The 9,576-nt window shown below is 39.2% G+C and overlaps 1 pseudogene across 1 annotated transcript; it reads left to right on the top strand.

Annotated features, from left to right (window-relative positions):
- The first annotated feature begins 2,650 nt into the window (after window positions 1-2,650).
- LOC145237877 (sodium/hydrogen exchanger 9B2-like) lies at window positions 2,651-9,218 on the top strand (annotated as a pseudogene). The gene is made up of 9 exons (XR_013862048.1): window positions 2,651-2,892; window positions 2,949-3,069; window positions 3,214-3,362; window positions 4,309-4,481; window positions 4,638-4,780; window positions 5,094-5,221; window positions 5,543-5,715; window positions 5,962-6,068; window positions 7,465-9,218. The product of XR_013862048.1 is annotated as a sodium/hydrogen exchanger 9B2-like (transcript).
- The last annotated feature ends 358 nt before the right edge of the window (window positions 9,219-9,576 follow it).

Here is a 9,576-nt window from a genome sequence, read left to right as displayed (position 1 = left end):
AATGAATGCTATGCAGTATGTTAAATCTCATTCTTTAGCGCGACGCTTAAGCGAGTTTTTAATATCACGTAAAAACTCATCAAACAATTAACTTTAATACAACATGTCTAAGTAAAATCAATCTTTTTTACCTATCTTTGAAATCTATATGCTAAAAGATCAAATAAAACAGTGATTTTAAACACATACACACACTTGGCCATTAGTAACCTGTACGAGGCAGCCGCCTTTTGACATTAATTTCAATGGTATAACACTTGTATGCAATAAGTTCTAACCCTTCAATAGTTTTTCTGTTTATCTTATATTCAACTCCTTTACTTCACAGTAAGTCACTGTTAGTAAGAAACTAACCAAATTGTAGATGTATAAGAAACGCACACGCACTCCACGTTTAACGCAATTTCCGTCATAATGCGTCACCACACCACTGTATGACTGATCGTGGTAACCGAAAACAAAAGGTCTTTTACGGTCATGATTACCCTTAGACTTAAATGTTGCAGCATAACAAATGTAGCCTGTATTCAACTTAGTTGTATATTTTTTTAGCAGAATTAACATTTTCTAAAATGAAAAATGTTTGTTATGTTTAAAGCGTACAAATTCTTCATCACTACCAACTACACTGTATTTTTTTGTGTTTGTTGACTTCACATTGCAATCACGTAAAGGCGAAACTTTGCTGAAACGGAGGATTCGACAAAAGGTTGACGTCATTTTAACTTTTACTACTAAATTTAGATCAAACGTGTTTTCGGTACGTATCGGTTATCATATGATTATCTGCAAGTTTCCACACCCTGTACACATGCTGTGTCTGACTTTTAAAGCCCCATGTACATTAGTTGCAAGTCTTTGAATTTGTATTTATTATCTTAGTGCACGTGCTTACAACGTTGGGCAATACGGTGTTGTAGTTAAATATGCATTTGCGCAAAACAATCACAGAAATGCACTTTCATTCGTTAAAGCAAATGTCATAACATTGGCTGACGGTCACAATAGTCGATAACAGTCTTATTGTCTTTCATTAAAATTTTAACACATTTACAATTTAATGGCTCTAGTTGGCGCTGTTTATTCAGTTATGCGTGTATTTTCCGTGTAATTCCGTCGTGGTGGGCAGGAACCTGGCCAAATGGTCTGGCGCGCCTGACCCATTTAAAAAATCTGATCGGGATTCGTCCCCGGGATCGTCCTGGGTTCTAACCCCGTGAAAAAAATCCGTCGTGGTTTTTAACTTCCCACTATAGTAAGGCAGAATTAAAAACGGGTAAACATATTAAAAATGAAATACATAACACATTTTTCGATTTGTGTACGCCCTTGCAACACTTTCTGTCACAGATTTACTTCGTTGCAAATACGGGTTTTTCTGGCAAGCAATAAAGTTACGCAAAGTGGGGAAAACTTTTCAATACCACCACCTAGTGACAAAATTAATTTTAGGTGATAAACGTATGTCAAATAACATACCCGTCTCATGACTTCGTTGCCGCCTGGATCCTTCGTTGCCTTTGATTGGACGATGGCAAATAAATCATTATTTCATATCTGACAGCAATTGCGTTCCACGCCGCCCAATACAGTGCCTTTGTTTCCCGGAGAAAAACAATATAAATTCCCGCTCTCCACTTTATTGCCAGTCGCTTATCGTACACACGTATTAGCAAATATTGCGCGCAGGTTAGCGGGTCGGAGGTGATCGAAGGTCAAATATAAATGCGGGTCGATCGTTGCGTCTACTCAGATAAGGACGCGCAACTTGTTGGTGACGAGGGTTCATCAAACAGTACGGCAAACTTCCATCGCGAATATCTCGTTCAGAATAACAAGTACGGAAGTATTACTCCAAAAAAGTAAACTAACTGCTCGTAATATATTTGCACAAAAAGTTGCGTTAAATGAAAAAAAAACTGTCAAAAAAACGTTACTCTTGACAACAGGGGCGCAGGATATCTAGGAGGTAGAATATTTTGTCTGCGTCTGTCGGTGTTCAAGTCAAACACCATGATTGCGTTGCACCAACATTTGATTAAGAATCGTGCGAATTGTTGTTCTTGCTAAGTAATTATTTAGGAAACCACGTGAGTATAAGAGTGACGCTAAGCAGACAGGCTAATATTTTTCGCTTATACGTGTTTGATAATTGCACTGTAGAAATAGGCTAAGGGGATATTTGTCCTTTTTTATTTGTTTTTATGCAAAAAATAGGGCTTCAGTGGGGAACTATCAGCTGTCTAACGTTTTAATATAGCTAGAAACGTTAAACAGTCTTTACACCACGCGTGGTTTGATGTCCAATCTGTAAGGCCCAATTTATGTAGAGACAAGTTTGTTTCCGTTGTTAACAAATTTAAAGCAAACATAGCTTTGTTATTTGATTATTTGATGGGCCTTATCTTGTAACACGGATCCTTCTTCTGACCTGACAACTGGTCATACTACGAAAGTCCGTATACTTTGACAGTGCACAAATCAGTGTACACTATGATGCATTATGTTTTAGTATATCCGAGCCTTATTGTTTGAGCGGCGACAGCTAATGTTTAAACCAGTACGTCAATCCGCTATTCAAATCTTATTTCGATTTTTAACCGCGCTCAACTTTGTTGAATGTTTTAACGACAATATTTTTCATCTAGTTTGTTAGCGGGCACCCAAACCGTTTATATCGGCGTTTAAATAGAATTACATTTTCACATAACTTTGTCGAAGCAAATGGGTTCAAACGACACCGAAATAACTATGAACCGAGACGAGGGATTCGTTATGCCCCCGTATCCAAGCCCTGCTGTGTCGGGAGAACATTCCGGAAACGGCTACATGCACGAAGACGCGGTAATCAAAGAAACTGTACTGGACGTTGAAGACAAACCCTACAGAAAGGTATTTGTAAACACCGAATTTCGTAAATTCGATTTTTAAATGTCGCCTTTTAAAAGCCCCTAGAAGACAATTCAACAAATGCGATTGTGATCAGCAATGGTGGAGAGGAAAGAAAATCCTTGTTAAAGCTATATTCCGATTCTTCCTACAGCTCAGGATCCATAAGACAAAGCAAAGGTATGCAACAGTGATACAATGTTTCACGTAGGTTTGGTTTACTTTCTTAAAAACTAAAGAAAAGGATAACGTTCGAAGTGGGATACTTTTTACTACGTGTGCCATGTGACACAATAAGCCAAAGTCAAGAATTTGTTTTTTTAGAGTCGTTTTACGATAGACTGGCCCATCTTTGCCAATGTTGCATGACCCAGAATTTCGACCACCCCACGAAGAAGACTCCTGTGGAACTAAATGTAGATGGCTATTTCTTTGTCCACCTCATGGAAAACTTGCAAAGTTTATTTGCATCAGTAAGTACCACTCGTGGCATAAACATGAAGTTCATTTCGTTGTTAAATCAAGAAAATAAAGTTAGATAGTGTAAAAAATATTTAATTTCGTTGTTTACGAGACTAAACCTGGCGGACCATGATCATGCGCAATTGACCGCAGCTCACGTGAAACCGATTTTGAAAAATAAAATGCCAGAGTCTGGCACCAGCTTGCCTTGTTTATTGCCAGAACCGACGCTGTGACTACCATTTGTGTGTTCATACGATTGTTTTTTGCTAATACATTTCGCAATCAGGTTTACCTGATGAGGTCAAATATTTGTTAACAACCAGACAAGCGCCTATCGCGAAGGTATTCAATCGACCTCAGTGGTTAATTAAAACTTTTCAGTTGTCATGTAACGACGTTGACAAGTTCAAAATCGCTGATATATCCGCCTTTGAGCCCACGCGTATTCTTTTACTCTGATGACCTAGCCTAGGGTTTTCCAAATGGTGAAAGTCAAACTATTTAGATGTAAAATTACTTCACCTTGAGCACTTTTATGGCACAGTAACTGCTAAAATGAAAAAAAAGAAAGCAAAAGCTTCCACCTGCTTTAAACCGTGAAGCGTTCGTTTCTGGCTGTATACTTAAGGTTTTTGGATTATTTGTTTATGCATGGTATTATTTTTGATGTTTTCACATCAAAAATCAAAGCGTGATGAGATGGTTTTAAACTTTAAGTGAAATTAACATAAACGGCACCCCTCAGCGTTTCGCGCGACCCACGTTAGAAAAGCCACTTTCCTAAAGGCCCAACAAACGAAGTCAAACTATCATAATTTGCCCAAAAATCCCGCACTAAAAATTCTGTATCAAACAGAAATTTTTAAGTGTACAACAATTATATCACTTTGAACCAGTTTGGCGCAGCAGAATATGTGAGGTTGTCAAATTATTGAAACATTGTTTTTTCTGTAGTGGTACTGGCGTTTTTATCATGGGGAGTTCCTTGGAGCATTGCAAAAGAAGACGCACTTTCTGGAGGGAATTTTTGTTCGGTATCATTATTCTGTTACTATCGTGCATGGCAGCAGGCTGGTTGGTTAGCCACATTCCTTTGCCTGGAATTCCATCCCTACCACCACTTCTAGGTAAGATTTTTGTTTATTAACACGGAATATGACTATACATATTTAAGGTCACGCAGAGGGTTGCTTTGGTCTCATGTGTCACAAAAACGAAATGGATGTTTTTAGTTTACGCAAGATTTTAAAATTTGCAAGTTAGTAAAACATTGCGTTTTTTAGGAATGCTTGTAATGGGTTTCTTGCTTCGGAACATGCCATACATAGATGTTGCTAAGGATATTGACCCACAATGGTCATCTTCTCTACGTCTGATCGCCCTAACAGTGATACTTACTAGAGCTGGAATCGGACTGGACGGCAAGGTAAAAAATGGGAATAATGACGTGTACAAAAGTGACGAACCGTCGATTTGCGGATCCATTAATGTAACTAAATGCAAGACTGTTCTTTTCGACCTTTACCCTTCGTGCACAATAACAGTCACATGACTTGCGTCAGGTCAAATATGTAAACTCCTTGAAACTTTAGCTGGTTTGGACATTTGTGTGCTTCCCCAATAAGCGCTTTGACGTTTACTGGGAAGGCGAGAGTTTGCCAAATGAGCCTAGCGGCCAAAAGGTTATCTTGCGGCCAGAGTTTGCCCGTCACTTGTTTGACTTGTACTTGAAACCACAGGCGCTCTTGAAGCTTAAGTCGATTCTCCTGGGATTTGCTATTTCGACATCTATCATCGAATGTATTGTTGTGGCTGCATTCTCCACATTAATGATTAGCTTTCCGTGGAACTGGGGATTCGTCATCGGGTAAGTCACCCATTGGAACCCACCCAATGAAAATGATATTTCGGCGGTTGTATAACACTGCGCAAGGTTAAATTGAACTAAACATGGTGCAAATGAATCCTTGCTTCTTTCATTTAAGTGACTTGTATGGGCTAAATCAGTTCACACAAATTGCCAACCAAATTTTGCATTAAATTGAGACTTTTAGGCACTTTTATACAAGTTCAAAGTACAAGTTTAAAACTGACAAAAAGGGCAAAACCGGCAAACAGTCAGTTCTACCGCCACTATGTCGTCTTTTAGACATCCTCCTATTGTTAAAATACTTATATTTCTGAGCAGTTTCGTTCTGTGCCGTCTCTCCTGTCGTGGCGTTCCTTCCCTGCTATACCTCCAGGACAAGGGTTACGACGTAGAAGGGGGAATTCCCACATTCCTCATTGCCGGAGCTGCTCTAAATGATGTTATTGGCATCACAGGCTTTAACGTGGTTCTGGGAATGATATTTTCAGAAGGTTTGTGTGTATTCAACCGGTTGATTTGACAAAACCTCGTAAACAAGATTAGACGCGACTGCCCGTTTAAAACATTTAATGGCCGGGTGCTTATAAAGTGATTGATTAATGAAACTAATTATCAAGGGATTACAGTGTTTTTGCACAAAAACTAATTTGGCCTTCTTTGGTGAGGTAGATCAACATACGTTTTAGCGTTTTAGGAAACATTCTTATTTTGATAATTTAAAGGCTTTTTTCACGTAGGTGACATCATTGCGAAAATCATTCACGGACCTCTTGAACTTGTGCTAGGAATCGGAGTAGGAGTTGTGTTGGGACTTTTTCTGTGGTATTTTCCATCAGAAACAATGGTAAGAAATTGTACAAAACAATTATTCTTTTGAACACTATGCACGGACTTGAAAAGTAGTTTAATCATAAACATTACTGCCAAGGTAGTGGTGTATATAGAATACATCGTGTAGACGTTTCGACAATCTCTGTTGTCATCATCAGTACATGTTTTCAATCAAGCTGTAGAACACGGTATATAAAGCACTAAGAAAAAAAAGGAAAAGCCAGATGTGTGAAGTGACGTGACAGACGATAACAGGGAACGACGTTTAGAACGGTGGCGTAGACGAAAAGATAAGAACCGGAGATATGGGTCAGGTGTTGAACAGACGCAAGGGCATGGAAACTGTGTCGATGTTGAGCTCGGGTTCATGCCTTTGAATAAAAAGCGATTCGAGAAACAACAGTCTCACGCGGTCTTGGTTTGCGTCCAAAATGCATGAAGAATTTAAGAAGGTCAAGAAAATGCTTGGAGCGAATGGTTATCCCCACAACTTTGTGGACGGGTGTATAAAAGGGTTTCTGAACAAAAAACACCAATCGAAGGTATTAAACAACGATTCAAACGAGGAGAGATACGTGGTTGCAAGACTTCCATTTCTCGGCCCAGTATCTTACAACATTGCGCGTGAATTGGGGCATTTTGTTCATCGAACCGGGGCCAACATCCGCTTACGTCTTGTCCATGAAACGAACAAACTTTCACGGCATTTTCCTATAAAAGAGCGCCAGGAGCACATCAAAAGAACTAACGTTGTTTACCGGTTGGTTTGCAACTGCGGCGCTTCATATATTGGGTAAACGCGGCGAAATCTCGCTGTAAGAATTAAAGAACATCGCATGGACCAAAAATCAGAAGTGTGCCGGCACATTTTATCGAATCCGACACATAAAGTTAATTTTGCCGAGCCGGAGATTTTGGACGCAAACCAAGACCGCGTGAGACTGTTGTTTCTCGAATCGCTTTTTATTCAAAGGCATGAACCCGAGCTCAACATCGACACAGTTTCCATGCCCTTGCGTCTGTTCAACACCTGACCCATATCTCCGGTTCTTATCTTTTCGTCTACGCCACCGTTCTAAACGTCGTTCCCTGTTATCGTCTGTGACGTCACTTCACACATCTGGCTTTTCCTTTTTTTTTCTTAGTGCTTTATATACCGTGTTCTACAGCTTGATTGAAAACATGTACTGATGATGACAACAGAGATTGTCGAAACGTCTACACGATGTATTCTATATACACCACTACCTTGGCAGTAATGTTTATGATTAAATTATTCTTTTGTCAACATATAAATAGCTCAGTTACATGAAAATTAGCATCCATACATCATGCATGTCCTCGATTTTCATGCCATTTTTGGTTTTAAGTTTGTGATGTTGAAATCTATCCTAACTTCTATATTACAGAAATGGCGACACGGCTACAGGACAGGAATGCTTCTCGGATTGGCGCTGTTTTGTGGTTTTGCAAACAAATTTATTCACTTTGCGGGAGCTGGGGCGCTTGCGACTTTGGTCATTCCCTCGAACAACAACATGACATTTGGTTTACCTTAAGAAGGACGGCTTTACCTTAAGAAGGACAATTTTGTAATTGTTTTGAGTCATACGTAGGAATCATACACAGTCTAAAGTTTCCTTGTTGTCAAATGTGATCGTCTGTTTCGAATCATGGGTAGGATTTGTGGCAAATGATGACAAACTACTGCCTGCTGCAACTGAATGTGTATTAGTCACCTAAGCGAAATATTCAAATATAAGGTGTACATATAATGCTTTGTAAGTGGGGCATTGTTATAACCAAGGGGCTTGGACATGAAATGTTAAAAATGCACATTTTAGGTACCATGTGGCAGTGTTTCAAACCAACTGATAGACTTGGCTACATTAATGTAGGATTGGAACCCCACGAAATTTGATTCTGGCTATGCCTTCGCCTTGTATCGGTCAAATCATTTTCAACAACGACACTTTTTTTACCTAAAAGATCACTGAAGACACTTGTTCGTGATCGGTCGGATCATCTTAAATTGTGATGTTGATTATTTTTTGGGGTAAGGCATATCATTCAAAATGCAATAAAGCCAACTTTAAAACTTACTTCCTAACCTAATTTTTAAATAAATTTACGTCCAAACCATACACCTCTCTGGCCTGCTCAATAAACATTAGTTTAGCTCTTTGCGTCAACTATTACAAATTGGCTAAATGAGAGCCTGCCGCGAGGTAAGGTGTTAGCAGGCTACCCTATGAAACGCTGCAACAAGAAAAGAATATGTACCACTAAATCAGAAATTGATAACGATCACGATTTGTTTTGTCCGTATATTATCGATCAGTCAAATACGAACCGTTTTCGTAGTCCAAAATCTGGATAGACGCCTAAATTGTTTAACCTTGAATTTGAAATCAGCTATTCGAAGGACTACACGTGTATTACGCATTGCGCGGTACGCTGAACATGCCAAAATTACATACGCCTATATTTCGGCGCATGCAAAAAATTGCGAAACAACCTCTTTAAACTTTGCATTCTTCTGACCAGTATTACATCACTGTTGCACTTGTATCGAAACAAAACCTATAGTATAATCTGTGCGCTAATCATCGCCTCTTTTGTAACGCGTACTTCGAGCTCCTTGCGATCCCTCTGAAATCGCTTGGAGGACCCCGATTTGAGAACCGCTGTTATAGAGGCTGCACGCATTTATAAGGTGGATTAATGCTTGTTATTATTTTTTCAGGTATAACGAATAGGAAATTATGCTGTTAGATACTGATTAGTTGCCTGTCGTCCATTGTCTGAATTGTGCATTTTTTGACCGGTAAGCAAATGTTTAAAATCTTGTTCACTTTTCGGATTTGTAATTATGTGAAACCTTGATTTAAAAGTGGATGCCGCCGCCGTCAACCTACCTACGCATTCCTACTGTACCTAACTGTATTATTATTTCGGTAAGAATATTGTTGGTTAACATTTTGCCGTTTGCTACTAATGTGGTTAGGTGACATTTATTGAATTTGATGCTGTATTTACAGACTTTGTACTAATCGCTATAAATTTGACTCTGGTACTATAATATTTTGGTACGAGTAAATGCCACTGTTGTCTTTCGTCTGTTGCCGTTACGAAATTAAAACATCTTTGCAGAAGGCGCCTTTTCCTTTGTGCATATCTTGCTGGTGGTCTCTTGAGCGCCAACATCTGCCCATGTTGCATTAACAAACGAATTCGTTATTTTGGCGCTTCTTGTCTTGGAGTTTTGGAGCGCGAGGAAAGGCACGTTAAGAACTGCGCTAATAAATTTAAGGGATCGCCCCTGCTGTGATCTGTGGACAGCATGATTACCAGGTGGTTCAGACTTCCAAAACTCACACATGATATTTGTGAAGAATTTATAGGAAAGGATTTATGAATTTAAACGCGGCGCACAGGTATATACTTGCAATCCCTAAATTTATTCGAGCGATTCCCTTCGGGCTGTGATCCCTAGTTTGGATAGCTTTGCCGTTTAGTGA

Source organism: Phallusia mammillata, chromosome 7 (assembly GCF_965637545.1).
Source record: "Phallusia mammillata chromosome 7, kaPhaMamm4.hap1.1, whole genome shotgun sequence".
Lineage (NCBI taxonomy): Eukaryota > Metazoa > Chordata > Ascidiacea > Phlebobranchia > Ascidiidae > Phallusia > Phallusia mammillata.
This window is presented reverse-complemented; position numbering and strand designations above follow the sequence as displayed.